Here is a 16,323-nt window from a genome sequence, read left to right as displayed (position 1 = left end):
AAAGAAACATTCTTTCTCGCAATGCAATTAACCTGTGGAACTCCCTGCCACAAGATGTCACTGTGGCCAAGAGCTGAACAGGATTAAAAAAAAAAAACAAACCTTTCTATGGATAATTAGGACAACCAGAATTATTACAGATGGGAACATAGGGGGTGGCAGTGTTGCCATCCAATGGAAAGACTTTCCTTGACCTAATGGGCATTGGAGTGAATGGGTTCTTTGTATAATTATCACTGTATCTGCCCAGAGACAGATGTGCCAGCTCTGCAACTGGTACAGCCCTGAGCTTGTGTTCCACCTGCCTTATCCGTAGGGGGCTTGGATCAAGCCTGTTCCACCAGACTTCCTAGGTGATCTTGGGCTAGTCTCTTAGCCTCTCTGTGCAACCGGGATAATAGCATGGCTCTGCCCTAGAGGGGTTTTGTGCGATTAAAGATAGATAAAGATATTAATAATAGATTAAAGATTGTGAGGTGCTAAGATACTCTAGTAATGCAGGCCATGTAAGTAACTAAGATACATCAATAGATAGGGTTTACCTTTGTCATAACCTTAGTCCCAGATTTGGACCTTAGCGTCCAAAATATGGGGGTTAGCATGAAAACCTCCAAGCTTAGTTACCAGCTTGGACCTGGTACTTGCTGCCACCACCCAAAAAATTAGAGTGTTTTGGGGCACTCTGGTCCCCCTGAAAAACCTTCCCTGGGGACCCCAAGACCCAAATCCCTTGAGTCTCACAACAAAGGGAAATAATCCTTTTTCCCTTCCCCCCTCCAGGTGCTCCTGGAGAGATACACAGACACAAGCTCTGTGAAACTACACAGAGTGACTCCCCCTCTCTGTTCCCAGTCCTGGAAACAAAAAGTACTTTCCTCTTCACCCAGAGGGAATGCAAAATCAGGCTAGCAAATCCAACACACACAGATCTCCCCCCTGATTTCTTCCTCCCACCAATTCCCTGGTGAGTACAGACTCAATTTCCCTGAAATTTCCCAGTAAAGAAAACTTCAACAGGTCTTAAAAGAAAGCTTTATATAAAAAGGAAAGGAAAAATACATACAAATGGTCTCTCTGTATTAAGGTGACGAAATACAGGGTCAATTGCTTAAAAGAATATTGAATAAACAGCCTTATTCAAAAAGAATACAAATCAAAGCACTCCAGCACTTATATTCACGCAAATACCAAAGAAAAGAAACCATATAACTTACTATCTGATCTCTTTGTCCTTACACTTAGAAACAGAAGACTAGAAAGTAGAAACTACTTCTCCAAAGCTCAGAGAAAGCAGGCAGACAGAAAAACAAAGACCTCAGACACAAAATTCCCTCCACCCAAAGTTGAAAAAATCCGGTTTCCTGATTGGTCCTCTGGTCAGGTGCTTCAGGTGAAAGAGACATTAACCCTTAGCTATCTGTTTATGACAACCTTGACCTGCTTACTTGTGTTAAAACTACAACTGCCCTGTCTTCGGTAGGATTTTAATTCACGGAAACGTCATGCAATAGGAAGTACGAACACACCTGTTTTTCTAGTGAAGACAAGGCCAAAGAAAATAAAAAAGGGTTTAAGATTCCCCCCTTCCCAGTTATTTATATTTACATTAGCAAAGATCACTAGAGCGACGACACATTCACATTTCGGGCTGGATAGAAAATTCCACTGAGATCTAAGCCTTTGGATCAGCCCTTACCAAGCAGCAGCTTCCCCATAAGGAGAAAAACGTTAAAGCTTTATACTGCCTCCCGATGTTGTTTGCTTTCTCTCTAATGATGTTCCTTCCGTTTCCCTCCAGGCTCTCGCCTGACCCCTGTTCTGAGAGACATGGTTCATCTTTCCTGAATTATGAGGTGAGACAGCTGCATTCTTTCCACCCCTTCCACCGAGACAAGTTTCTCTCTTTCAGTTCATCCAAGGGCTGATACTTCGAAGCAAGGACAAGAAATGGAGCGGGACATCAAATCGATGAAGTGCCCCCCCCCAGCATAATACCAGTCGCCCTTAGGAAGCTGGTCAGAACACCAGCCTGCATCACTGAAGTATTATCATGTCTAAAGGATGTCTGCAGGTTTTCAAGCAAAACAAGGCATTTTCCTCAGACGAATGTGGCCCAGGCAACTTAATCAATACCGGATTGCTGAGCTATTATTACGGAGGGGCTTAAGTTTCGTTTGTAAGATAGCTCCATTGATTGCAACGTAATTTGCCTGTCAATAATGTCATTCCTGACAAATAGCTCCTCACATGAAATTTTCTGCAGTGCCTTTGTCACTCTTGCATTGTTGAGGGCTGCAGAGTTTGGCAAGAAATTGCTGCTGAAAGCTCAACCGTTGTTTAAAATTGCTGGGGGTGGTGGTGTGGATTTGAAGGGATGTTATCTTGCAAACCTTTACCGGGGTATTGAAACATCGTTTAATTCCACCCTCTTATAGGTGGCTGCTCAGTAAGTATGGGCCTGGTTCACAAGGGGGAAGGTGCAACTACGCAACTGCTGCAGTGACCTTGTGTTTTTTGGCTCCAATGGACGCTGAATGGCTCAGGTGGTCAGGCAGGGGAGGGTTACCAAGTCAATAGTGGGCCAAGCTGGTGGTGGGCTCAGCCATGCATTACATGTCTTGAAGGGCTGGTGGGTCTCAGCAGTTCAGTTCCCAGCGGAAGGGCATCTACATCACACACAAAACAACCCACCAACAAAGCTGATGCTAGCAAGCTGAGACAGTCACAGCCTCAGCAGAGAGACCAAGGACAGAATGAGCCAGACAAACTGAGTTCCCTCATCCTTCCCCCTCGGGGACAAGAATGAACAAGGTCTTGGATCTGTTCTCTCATCTCCTAGAATTACAGGTGAGCAGACCCAGGGATTGGGATATCATGTATCTTTGGTCCTTGGGATGCTGGCTAGCCCCCCAGCCAATACAGGCAAATACAGCTCAGTCCCAAAAGCTAGCTGGGATATAATCCAGTCTTCCTTTCATTATGAAAACAATTATTTGTACACAATGAGAGAAAGCAAGGGGGTCAGATCCTGTTCTCTGCAGGCTGCTACATCTGACAAGGAGCTGATATCAGTCATCAAAGACTTCAAAGAACAGATAATGAAAGGGGGAGGGTAACTGAAGAAAAAAAGTAAATCTCGCTTATGAACCCCTTACGATAAACTCCATGTGCCATAGCTCTTTGTTCCTTGCATATGGCATTCTGTACTCAGGCAGACTGCAGTGGTACCAAAATACACTTTGTTGCCACTCCCAAAGAAAAGAAAAAAGAAGAAAGGAAGAAAAGGAAATGTATGGCAAGAGAGAGATACAAAGATAAGTTTACTAAAACTCAATATCTAGCTACAGCCCTTTATAAATAACAAATAAGAAGAAATAATAACAGCACAATATTGAAAGGCAGCCCAGCCATTAAACTTTAAATTAATACTTAATATGATTTGGATAAGGCAAAAAGCCCACCAACCCCACACCAACAACTTTATAATTGGAGTCTGAAGCTGCAGCTAGTAATAACAGATTATGGTGCGTCAAAAGGAGATTTATGAGTGTCCAAGACAAAACAATCTCTCTTTGGGCGTTATCTGCACAAAGCGGTGCGGTGCAGAGGAAGGACCAAATTAATCAACTGCAGTGAGCTGCCCCCCTTTCTAATAAAACCAGTCAGTTCGTGCAGGGCAGCCTACGCTGATCATTTGGGCCTCTGATTGTCCAGCAAAGAAACTTGAGCATCTGTCTGCATGGAACCCTTTTTGGGGAAACGTTTACAAAGATCAGCCCCCAAGCAAATATTCTAGTAGGCTTATCTTTGTCTACCTATTGCCTAAAAGGTGCTTGGGGGGTGGAGGGTGGCTGTAGGAAGATAACTGGCACATGACAGCTATCTTGTTTGTGAAATCCTAGTGGAGACAAGGCACCAGTGGTTTTACCATGAGGTAGTTATGTGAGACCAGCACTAAACCTCTGCCAGTTGTTGATCCCACTTGTTTACCTTCGGGTCAAACTACAGAGCTTTCTCCCCAGTAGGATTTTAAAGCGGGATGGCTCACATGCATTAGTTCACCCACAGTAAACACCTGCCTTTCTTTAGCAGTGAAGACAGACACACACAGGTATGCACACAGGTGGACAAATTGGAGACAGTCCAGCAGACGCAAAGAAAATGACTAGGGGCTGGAGCACATGACTTACGAGGAGACACGGAGGAAACTGGGCTTATTTAGTCTGCAGAAAAGAAGGGTGAGGCAGGATGTGATAGCAGCCTTCAACTACCCGAAGGGGTTCCAAAGAGGATGGAGCTCGGCTGTTCTCAGTGGTGGCAGATGACAGAACAAGAAGCAATGGTCTCAAGTTGCAGTGGGGGAGGTCTAGGTTGGATATTAGGAAACACTATTTCACCAGGAGGGTGGTGAAGCACTGGAATGGGTTCCCTAAGAAGGGGTGGAATCTCCTTCCTTAGAGGTTTTTAAGGCCCAGCTTGACTAAGTCCTGGCTGGGATGATTTAGTTTGCGTTGGTCCTGCTTTGAGCAGGGGACTGGACTAGATGACCTCCCGAGGTGTCTTCCAACCCCGATCTTCTATGATTCTGTGCCCTTATCTACCAGCTGAACAGATGAATCAGTCACTTTGTGCTAGGGTGACCAGATGTCCCGATAAATTTGTCCTGATATTCGCTCTGCCGGCAGCACTTTTATTAATGTTTGTGCAGTGCCCAGCACAATGGGGTTTCATTTAGATAGCAGCCTCGGTTTTCTACCATAATACAATTAAATGGTCATGTGTGTTGTCCTTCTTTTCAGGTGCTTCGTCATGTCTGTGTTACTGCTCTCAGACAGCTACTGCTGACATGAATTTCACACTCTTTAATATGTTTGCAGAATGCCACGTGCCCTAGTCAGGTTAAGAAGTGTTTGATGTTTGTTCCTATTCATTTTTAAGCTTCTCCATCACCTAAACAAACTCTTGGATTTATCTCAGTTGGAGCCCTACCGCAGGTTTGTTGAAACAGAATGAACTACAAATTAAAATACTGAGTGCTTGCTCAGACGACATCTGATAATATTGCAGTGCACGCTGCACAAGTATTAAGATTAGTCTGTTGCTGGGCTGCTAAAGCCAATCTTCTGTGTATTTAACTGATCTTGAAAATTGCAGACTAGAAACAAATAATCTCACGGTGGCTTTCGCACCTTATTCAAAATGAAAATCGACATTGCCTAGAATTTCCAGACTTTCTATAGCCCCGTTGCTTGTAAATTCTGCCTGCCAGTCCCAGGCAGACAGCATCTGATTCCTGATGCAGCTGAGATTTCTCATTCCCGTATATGCATGGAAAAGTCATTAACAGCAACAAATGGGATTTGATATGAATCAGAGTTACAGCTACAGCCAGAGAGGGGACTGGGGCTATTTTTTAGCTATGACAGTGTGGCTTAGCATGTAGGGTGCTGAAATAGGCATCTGGAAACCTGGATTCTACTCCCAGTTGTGCTGTGTGACCATGGGAAAGTAGTTTTCCTGCTCTGTGCCTCTGTTTCCCCTTCTGACCGTTGTCTGTCTTGTCTATTTAGACTATAAACTCTCCAGCGCAGGGGCTGGCTCTTATTCTGTGGATGCAGAGCATGTAGCACTCTAAGCTTGAGTAGCGTCTCTACTACCACCATAATGCAAACAACATTTACCGTTCTCCCATGCAGTTTGATAAGAACCAGAAGTGACAACGGACGTTACAAACAGTGGAACACAAACCCACGGGGCCAATGTCAATCTCCAGCAGTCACTCCACTGACTACAAAGATGAATGGGGGCCAATGCTTTTAATGAAGGGCCAGATGCTGCTGCTGACTCTTTGACCTCAGTGGGGTGCCAGAGGGGCTCCCCGTACAGCTCAGACTGCAGGATCAGGGCCACAGTCTGGATTTGTGCTCGCGTCCTTGCAGAAGCCTCACCCTCGGGTAACTGTGCAACTAGCAGATCATGTGACTGCCCTGGAGCATGGCTTTGTGGAACAGACAAGGACAGCCAGCCCCACTCCCTGGACTTTAACGTTAACTGGCACCATCTCCCCCGGACATCACTGCCTGAATCCTCTCACCAGACTCTGCATGTGCAAGGGGTCTATGGTCTGTTTATTAAGAACCCTCTTAGGGGTAGGGAACAAATGCATGCATCTAGAACGCTATTCCAAGGTAGGCAGAGGGCCATCCCTAAGGGATTCCGTTCAGGCAGCTTATGGCACTGTGTGTATCCACCCCAAAGAAGTCTCCCATGCAGGCCGAGTTCCCACAATGTGTGATGGGCTGCTTGTATACAACTGGTTCTTGCAGCTCTCTACGCAGCTGTGTAAAGGAGCCCTCGATGCTGGCCAGACTAGTGGTAAAGTCACGCCATCCCTAGATTTGTGAAGACAAACGGAGGGACAATGTTAGCACAAGAACAAATGGGCCTTAATGGCTTAGGAGTAAATTTAAGCTGGAAAGTAGGTGGAGGTTTCTGAGAGACAGAAGGAAGAGGAGGTAATATCTTTTATTAGAATGACATCTGTTGGTGAAAGAGATGAGTTTTTGCACTCCACCAAACTCTTCTTCAGGTCTAGGCCCATGCATGTTTTTTTCACCCATCTCGTCTCTCTCATATCCTGGAACCAACACGACTATATCACCACAAACAAGAAGGTGTCTAACTCTGAGGAAGGAGGTTCTGGAACAGCCTCGCAAAGGAGGAGCATGGGCCAATACTCTCACTAGAGATGTAGCTTGATTTATTTCATGAAGGGGTTGTCTGCAAGAGCAGAACTCGCCTCAATGACCCAGGGGCCCCCGCTTGGCCTCTGCCCTATGTTCTTAAACAGTTCCTGCCCTTATGTGCATTTTTAATTTTTCTCTGAGAAAAATAGTGAATCTCCACCGAGGACGATAAAGTCCCTATTTTTTGCAGCGGAGTAGCGAGTCTCTGTGTTGTGAGCATTTTCCATTTCATTCAAATACTACTGGAAACCACAAAGTTATAGCCCTCTCAGTAGTGCTGAGACAGAACCACACCCCTTGCAGAGTGCCAGAGGGAGTCTGAGGCTTGGTCTACACTACGCGTTTAAACCGATTTTAGCAGCGTTAAACTGATTTAACACTGTACCCGTCCACACTATGAGGCCCTTTATATCGATATAAAGGGCTCTTTAAATCGGTTTCTGTATTCCTCCCCCATGAGAAGAGTAGCGCTAAAATCGGTATTACCATATCGGATTAGGGTTAGTGTGGCCGCAAATCGATGGTATTGGCCTCCGGGCGGTATCCCACAGTGCACCACTGTGACCGCTTTGGACAGCAATCTCAACTCGGATGCAGTGGCCACGTAAACAGGAAAAGCCCCACGAAATTTTGATTTTCATTTCCTGTTTGCCCAGCGTGGAGCTCTGATCAGCACGGGTGGCAATGCAGTCCCAAATCCAAAAAGAGCTCCAGCATGGACCGTACGGGAGATACTGAATCTGATCGCTGTATGGGGAAACAAATCTGTTCTATCAGAGCTCCGTTACAGAAGACGAAATGCCAAAGCGTTTGAAAAAAAAATCTCCAGGCTACACAGTGCTGCGTGACAAGCGTAACGGGAAGCCAGAGACTCAAATGGACGCTCATGGAGGGAGGGGGTACTGAGGACTCCAGCTATCCCACAGTCCCCAGCAGTCTCCGAAAAGTATTTGCATTCTTGGCTGAGCTCCCAATGCCTGTAGGTCCAAACACATTGTCCGGCGTGGCTCAGGGAATAGCTCATCAATTTACTCCCCTCCCCCCCACGTGAAAGAAAAGGGAAAGAAATCGTTTCCTGACTTCTTTCAATGTCACCCTATGTCTACTAAATGCTGCTGGTAGATGCGATGCTGCAGCAGTGAAGAGCAGTATCTGCTCCTCTCCCCTCCCCGGTGGCAGACAGTGCAGTAGGACTGGTAACTGTCCTTCTTATCAACCCATGAGTGCTCCTGGCTGGCTTCAGGTGAGGCTGGCCGGGGGCGCCTGGGTGAAAATAGGAATGATTCTCGGTCATTCCCAGTAGATGGGACAGAATGGCTGGTAACCGTCTTCATCATAGCAACTGGGGGCTGAGCTTCAATCAGCCCCCTCCCTTCCCTGTGTAAAGAAAAGATTCTGTCCTGCCTGGACTATCATAGCAGTGGCATGCTAGGCTTCTCTCCCTCGCACCGCTTAATGTCCTGCCTGGACTGTCATAGCACCGGGAGGCTGCCTCCCCTTCTTTTTATCTCACTAACAAGTCACTGTTTCTTATTCCTGCATTCTTTATAACTTCATGACACAAATGGGGGAGACACTGCCATGGTAGCCCAGGAAGGTTGGGGGAGAAGGGAAGCAATGGGTGGGGTTGTTGCAGAGGCACCCCCCGTGAATGGCATGTAGCTCATCATTTCTGCGGGATCTGACACGGAGCAGCTGTGCTCTCTGATACACTGGTTCTCTAGTACACTTGCTACATATTCTAGGCAGGACTGACTCTATTTTTAGAAACCATAAAGGAGGGATTGACTCGGGGAGTCATTCCCAGTTTTGCCTTTACACCCCTGGCTCATCTCAGCCAGGGGCACCCATGACAGCAGCAGACAGCACAGAAGGACAGATAACTGTCATCTCATTGCCAAATTACACTGGCAGCAGATGGTACAGAATGACTGGTAACCGTCTCTGCTATCATGTAAAAGCAAATGAATGCTGCTGTGTAGCGCTGCAGTAACGCCTCTGTCAGCGGCATCCAGTACACATACGGTGACAGTAAAAAAAAAAAAAGTTGAACGGGCTCCATGGTTGCTGTGCTATGGCATCTGCCAGGGAAATCCAGGGAAAAAGGGTGTGAAATGATTGTCTGCCATTGCTTTCCCAGAGGAAGGAATGACTGACGACATTTACCCAGAACCACCCGCGACAATGATTTTTGCCCCATCAGCCACTGGGCTCTCAACCCAGAATTCCAAGGGGCAGGAGAGACTGCGGGAACTATGGGATAGCTACGGAATAGCTACCCACAGTGCAACGCTCCGGAAATCGACACTAGCCTCGGACCATGGACGCACACCGCAGAATTAATGTGCTTAGTGTGGCCACGTGCACTCGACTTTATACAATCTGTTCTATAAAACCAGTTTATGTAAAATCGGAATAATCCCATAGCGTAGACGTACCCTCAGTCGGTCCGAGGGTGAGAGCAAAACCTCAGAGAAGGCCTCTGCTATTTAAATTATTTTATTAGCTGGAGATTTAATTAACTTCTCTCACAGCCCCAAAGATCAGAGACTGCATATTTTTTCCTTGACAGAGAAAGCTTTGCTGCCAGCAGCACTTTCTTGAACACTCAGACTTCTAATAAAAAAAATCCCTCTGGAAATATGGTAAACATCTCTTCAACTGAATGTGAATTTGTTACTGAAGCAATTAATGTCCCCTTGTTTATTAAGCTAATGTAAGGAAGTCAGTTAATGTGAGCAATGGCGGGTCATTATTATCCTAACAGAGCCATTCCTAGTCAACTGGTCCGTGCTTTGCCTTCTAATTACAAATAGAAACTTTAACCCAATGAATCAGCCAACCTATGAAGTGGAGTGGGGAGAGAGAGAGAAAGAGGAGAATCTACAAGTGTAGAAAGAGAATGCACATAGGGCTTTCCTGAGCATTGAAGATAAAAAGGGCTGGACTGGGCTAGAAAGTCTCACGCTCCGTATCAACGGAGGGGGAGTGTTGCTCTCTCATTTGCATCATCCCCTTCAGAGACTGTTGATGGGAAAACCTTGATCTTGCGCAGCTGTAAGCACAAAACCAGGCCCCGTCAGCTACAAGTAGCGTAAACTCGGGTAGCCCGACTGTGACCTACAGCCCAATAGAACCCGTAGAGTCCCATCGTATGGCCCCAAACTGGCCTCATGTGTTACCAGAAGGGGCAGCTCCCAGCACACACCGTTGACATTCTCGCCTACCATAACCTGACATTGCACCGCTGCTCCTAGCCTGTAAAGCTCGACCAGGGCCTGGAGGGAAGATGAAGCACTGCAGGCTGGGCATGTCACCCACAGGCTTTATCTCATTTGTTAAGGATAAAATCAGCTTCAGGCTCTAGAGAATTAAGCTCTGAGGTATGGCCAGTTTCTGCAACACCCCCTCCCCGACCCCCAGTAGCATAATATCCCTCTGGGGGTGCTCCCTGTGGTCTCTTGCAGAAGCCATCAGAGCCCTCATGGAGCAGCGGCATATAGAGGCAGCTGGAGCTTGTATGGTTATAAATAGTTAAACACTGATCCGGAGATCAAGTGTGCACCATGCCCACATTGCTAATGTTGCATGGAGAGCAAAGACCCAGCGCCCTCCTTCACATAAATGCAGAATAGAAACCAACACTTTGCCGGGTAAAGTAAGAGCAGGATTTCAGGTCAGGCATCTTCTTGGAACCAACGCCTTGGTATGAAACAGCCGCATAGCCCCTCTGCTCCTGCTGCTGTTCAGGGGCTGTAGAGTACAGCAAGGAGGTTATGCCTGCTGTCGAGGTAGGCGATGAGGCTTGTGTATCTACCCTCAGCTGGGTACACGGGATACTCCCCCAAGCTGCCACCTGTCATGGTAGAAACAAGTTCCATAGATCAGAACTCTGCAGGGCTGGGGGATTTCTTGGTACTGCCTCTCTGCAGTCCATCCCTTCTTCCCTGACTCTCTGCACAGTGTAACTGTTGTAGCACTAGAGGTGTGATACCATCTAATTAAAATTAGGACCACATAGGTCATTGTTGCAACCACTGTTCTATATGTGCAACAAATCCTGTACAAACTCTGGCATGTAAGAGGTCTATGGAAAGGTTATGATGTGCTGAATATGATTATGCTACCTGTATGCATGTATCATTTTTATATTTCAAGTCAGGAGTATTGGCTCTATACTTGGATTTCAAATGTTTGTTCCTAGGGCAACACCCCTAAGGTAGCTAACAAGCACAACTTGGAGGGACTATTCAAATGGAGTGGCTTATCAAAGGAACATGTAACTGACAATGGACCATGGAAGATGTGTATCTACGCTTAACGGAATTTCCTGCTAGGACTAAATGAAATCAGGCATTGACAGGTGACTTGCCTTTGTGACTCCAAACAGCTCATCTTTTACCTTGAATTTGCCACTAGCTATGCTGAGGGCTTTGTCTGAAACCATCAGTTTCCCTCCACCTCACACAAGCTGTAAAAGGCCCTGAAAACACTGCTATCTTGTCTCATTCCTGCTCAAGCCTCTGGATTTATACTAATAGAGACAGTCTAACCAAAGAATTGAGGACCTTCTAATGACTTAGAATCAGCCAGAGACTTAGAATAAACTGCAGGTTTAAGTCATCAGTGCTGCAAGCCTGAACCAAGAACTTTATGGATTTGATTCCTTTAGCCAGTTTTAACTTTTCTTTCTTTATAAACAAACCTTTAAATTTTAGATAAAGGACTGGCAACAGCATGCTATTTGGGTAAGAGCTGAGTTGTACAGTGATGTGGGTGTGGGGTTGGTCCTTTGCGATCAGAAGAACCTTTTAGTTGAGGTGACTAATTTTAAGGCTAGTTTTTTTTTTGGGGGGGGGGTTGATAAGAACTGAATATCTAAGGAAACTGCTTTTATAACTCATTAGCCAACATAGTGAGAGAGAAGTTAACTTGTGGCTGGTTTGGTATATCTTATGCAGGAATAACCACCAGTTTGGGGGGGGTGTCTGCTCTAGTTCTCAGCAGTTCATTCTGAATTTGGTATTCTTAGTTGTGACCCACAAAGGCACAGTGACCAGAGGCTGCAGAGAAAAGCTTCAAAAACTATTTAAGTGCTAGAAAAATGCCTTACAGTGAGAGACTGAAGAAACTCTAGCAGTTTAGCTTATCAGAAAGGTCACAAGGTGATTTGATTAGAATATAAGGTACTCTTGAGTCTAGCCCCCCCTCCCCCCCCAAAAAAAGAGTAACAAGAACTCAGAAGTAAAAGCCAGACTAATTGAATTTAGAAATAAGGTAATTTTTAAACCATGAGGTTGATAAACCATTCGAACGAATTACTGATGAGAGTGGTGAATTCTCTGTCTTTTGAAATCTTTATGTCAAGACTGGATGCCTTTCTAGAAGAGATGCTTCAAACAAAAGTTAATGGATTCAGTACAAGAGTAACAGAGGAATTTAATCACTTGTAGATCAAACTAGATGATTTAATGTCCTTAAAAAAACCCACTCTGAATCAACGCATCTATGAAAGGTAGCAGAGTATCATTACACTGGCAGATTTCAGCTTGTACCCTGGTTTGAATGAAAAGATAAGAATGGCCCATACTGAGTCAAACAAATGGTCCATCTAGACCAATATTCTGTCTGACAGGGGCCAGTGCCAGATGCTTCAAAGGGAATGAACAGAACAGGGCAATTCTTAAGTGATCCATTTCCTGGTGTCCAGTCCCAGCTTCTGGCAGTCAGAAGCTTAGGGACACCCAGAGCACAGGGTGTCCCTAATATACACAATATGGAAGGGCAAACTAGAGCTAAATCATATTCTTTCCATCACTGCTTTGTTACTCTGAGTTTGTTTCAAACTCCCAGCTGAGATTTAGGGAAACCTCCCTCTCCAGATTGCTTATTGGATTTGTTTATGAATAACCAAACAGCAGGAAAAACACGTGTGCCTGTCTTAGCATCGTCACCAGATCAAAGTCAGTTTTCTAACTCACCACGTTGCCATTAAAACAGAAGAGGCTGTTTTATTTTCTATCCAAAAAGCTAGTTTGAAAAAGCGCAGAGTTGTGAACTGCCTAGTCTCTCTTAAGAGTGAAAAGGAAGGGAAAATTCACTGGGCCAGATCTTCAGCTGTGGTACATCCAAGTAGCTCTGTTGACTTCAAGGCACCCATACTGTTTATGCCAACTGACGACGTGTCCAACTTTTCCACTCCCCTTCACACAGCCGGTATCACATGTCCCCACTCACCTCTTGACACGTTGTATTCTTGGGGAAGACGACATGGCTTAAATAAGCTGTGTTCTGTCAAGGCGACAAAACACAGCAGCACTAGCAGGCTGTGCAGTGCAGCGAGAAGTTGAGCTGCATCTCATCAGCTCTGAGAAGGCTTGGATGGTGCCCAAGTCATCCTGTGAATGACTCATCTGAAAGTGAGAAAAATGTGAAAAGGAGAAAAAGGAAGAGAAGACTGTAGATGGAGCTCCATGGCTCTTACAAAATAAAGGCAGTTTGAAGCATCTGGAAGGGAGCATATTGTTAAAATCATAGAAATGCTAGGCTGGAAGAGATCTCAAGGTCATCTTAGTCCATTCCCCCACACCGCGGCAGGATTAAGTATATGCTAATCCTGGTAGGAAAGAGCCAAACGAGTTGGAAAAATCAAGAACCCCCAAAACTTCAGCCATTTCTTATAGCTGTACCTTGAACTGAACCATCTGAAGATGGATGGTCCTGTCAATGCCACAGCATTTTCAGCTGTGGTGGGGACTGGAAGTTCCCAGATAGTTGGAAATCCCATTTTGTAGGCTGTGACCAGAAGCAGGACAGCTCATGAGAAAGTCTGTTCCTTTGAAATTTCCAGCTAAATTTGGCAGCATCACATGGATAGCTTGGACAAGATTCCCCTCCTGTTTCAACATCTTTTACCCATTTGCCAGATGTGACTGTTTGCCAATTGGCTCCAAGGTGAATCATCCATTTTCCCATGTCAAGAACATGCCAAAATCCTAGCCTTCAACATAATATGCAGCATTTGACAGACTTACCCCAACAGAATTGGGCAGAGGTCAGTTTTCCATGGCAAAGGGACATTTTTCCATTGCTGCTGTGAAAGTTAGGGGTAGCCCCACTTAACAGCTTACGAGCACCGAATGGGGGAAGCAGAAGCCTCATGTACACAGTACCCTGAAGTTTTGAACTCTCTTTTCTCTTCTGCCTTAAAGCAGGAGAAACTTGCTCCAAACCAGTTTTCACAGACCAGATAACGGAAGTGCAGGGTTTGTTAACCACCAATCAAATGCTAGCACGACCGAAGCCCGTATGTGAGTGTGTATAAAAGATTCTTGGTTTTTGTATAGAGTAGAGTGTTTTGTACCAAGGCTCTCCTTTCTTCTGCAGAATAAAGCATTTTTCCTTATCCCTGTCAGGCTGTTATTGGGCCTGCCTAGCTGAGAGCCAATATTTCGGTAACACTGCTTATTTAGATGGAAAAAATGGAGGCCAAAAGGAAACATTTTGCTTTCCATGAACCTGGAAAAACATTTGTCAGTTTCCCAGGCATAAGAAGCCTTTGTCTGCACAAATCCAGTTCTGATGGAAGCACAGGCATGACATACCCATACTATGGAATTTGACTATGTATGAAGAGCTCAAATATCCCTCTGACGTTCTGATCCTGCCCTATTGAAATTAATGGGATTTTTGAAGGTGGATTTCTAATTCACACTAACGAGCCTGCATCTTTGCCCTCTTATCAGCTGGTCCACATAAGAGGATGAGTCTACTACCACTGCCAGCTAGTGGATTTATTCCTTTAGCAGTAGAGCCTCCTGCTTTTAAGTTGTAAAGGGCCTGGGTTCTAACCCTGCTGACGCCAAGCAGATAACTGACCGAAAACCTGAGTTGCCAGAACGTACATATGTAGTATGCGGAGAACTTTACTGCCCCTTCTGTGGACATATTGGACCTGATTCTAGGCCTGTGTAAACTCCATTCCGATCAGTGGAGTTGCACCAGTGTCAAACCAGTAGAATCCAGAGTCAGGCCATTTCAGCATTCAAAGCTTTCTCAAGAGCTATACGCTTTGATTATAAACAGACTGTAACCAGCTCCGTATCTTATCAAATAACTAGCCAGGTTCTCCGCTCAATTTTCACAAGGGTTAATCCCATTGATATCAGTGGTATTATTCCTAATTTGCACCTGTGTGAGAGCAGAATCAAGGCCAAAGAATTTGAGTTTTCACAGCCTTACAGGTTTTGCTAAGACACATAGGCACACTTGTAGTGCTTACTCAATGTTCCCTGACTATAGACAAGATTTCAGGGATGCAATATGGGCAATTCTGTAGGCAGAGTACCTGTCCCAAGCAAAACCAGGAAAAGCAGTTACTGCCTTGAGGATGTCTGACTAGTCTAGATGTCCATATCAAAATGAGTGGGATACAATGTTATCTCTTGAGCTTTTACTAGCTTCATATTTTTTTCTTAAAGCCCCAGCTTCTGGAGTTCTGTGATATGAGAGTCTTGGGGTTTTTTTAAAGTAGATATTAATTCTAGCCCTCATTTGTAGAGAAAAGGTGAATCCTAAAGGCTTAAAAACCAGAATGCAAACAACACCCCCAGTTTTGGTGGGCCTGGCTCATGATTTTTTGAGCACAAAAGGTTGACCATACAGGGGACAGTTCTGCATCTTCCATGCTGATCTAGTCAAACAAGCTGTCTAAGCAGCTTGAACTAAGGAGTCCCAGCCTGCCTTCAACAGAAGGCACCAATTAAAACAAAGCAGCTACTACTACTAAGAAAAATTGGAAACTACCTAGGTTGAGTTGCAGCCTTGTTCCCTGGCATCTTGTCTCCCAGAGACCACATCCAGCCTCCAACCCTCAAACACTAACTGGCTGAATATTATACTGCAACTAAGGCTGTCTATGCTACACACCTTACAACGGCACAGCTATAAGGTCTCCCGTGAAGCCTCTCTATGCCGAGAGTAGCGGTGGAGGGAAGAGAACTCCCCCGCTGGCACGATTAAGCCACCAAGGAGCAGTCATAGCTATGTCAGCAGGACAGCATCTCCCACTGACATAGCACTGTCCACACCAACACTTCTGTTGGCGTTTTGTTTCACACCCTTGACCAACATAATTGCTAGTGTGGACAAACCCTGGGGGTACCATCGTGTTGCATTTGACCTCTCATTGTTTCCAATGACTTGTCCCCCTATACTAGGAAATTCAGCAAACTCTCCTCGCTGTCGCTCCAGCAGAGGAGAAACTTCAGCAGTGCTGTTAAAGCAGGCTCTGAGCGGGGAGAGCAGTTAAAACACCAGCAGCCCATTTATGGCACAGCAACTATCCTGGGGAGGACTGCCCCTGTGCAAGAGAAATTGAAGGAGAATCCCCTAAGTTGTGCAGAAAAGCCATTGAGCCTTGCAGTGGACATGGCTGTTGGTTTTTATTCTTGGGCACTGCGTGGATGCCATAGCGAGGGACCCCAATACAAGAGCGTAGACAGAGAAAGGCAGATCTGCCATTCCATTCTATGGGAAATCCCAACATTGCAAAAAAATGTTCTAATCATAAACAAAG

At 45.4% G+C, this 16,323-nt stretch overlaps 1 protein-coding gene across 1 annotated transcript in view; it reads right to left on the bottom strand.

The window, feature by feature from the left end:
• The window catches only part of LOC127033717 (transmembrane protease serine 5-like), an 86,158-nt gene extending 72,289 nt beyond the window's left edge, over positions 1–13,869 (bottom strand). Inside the window, exon 1 of the mRNA XM_050921834.1 lies at positions 13,781–13,869. The gene's annotated coding sequence lies outside the window, so the exon portion shown is untranslated. The remainder of the gene's footprint in view (positions 1–13,780) is intronic.
• Between the last annotated feature and the right edge of the window lie 2,454 nt (positions 13,870–16,323).

The sequence above is a fragment of the Gopherus flavomarginatus genome, chromosome 13 (genome assembly GCF_025201925.1).
Source record: "Gopherus flavomarginatus isolate rGopFla2 chromosome 13, rGopFla2.mat.asm, whole genome shotgun sequence".
In the NCBI taxonomy this organism is placed as follows: domain Eukaryota; kingdom Metazoa; phylum Chordata; order Testudines; family Testudinidae; genus Gopherus; species Gopherus flavomarginatus.
This window is presented reverse-complemented; position numbering and strand designations above follow the sequence as displayed.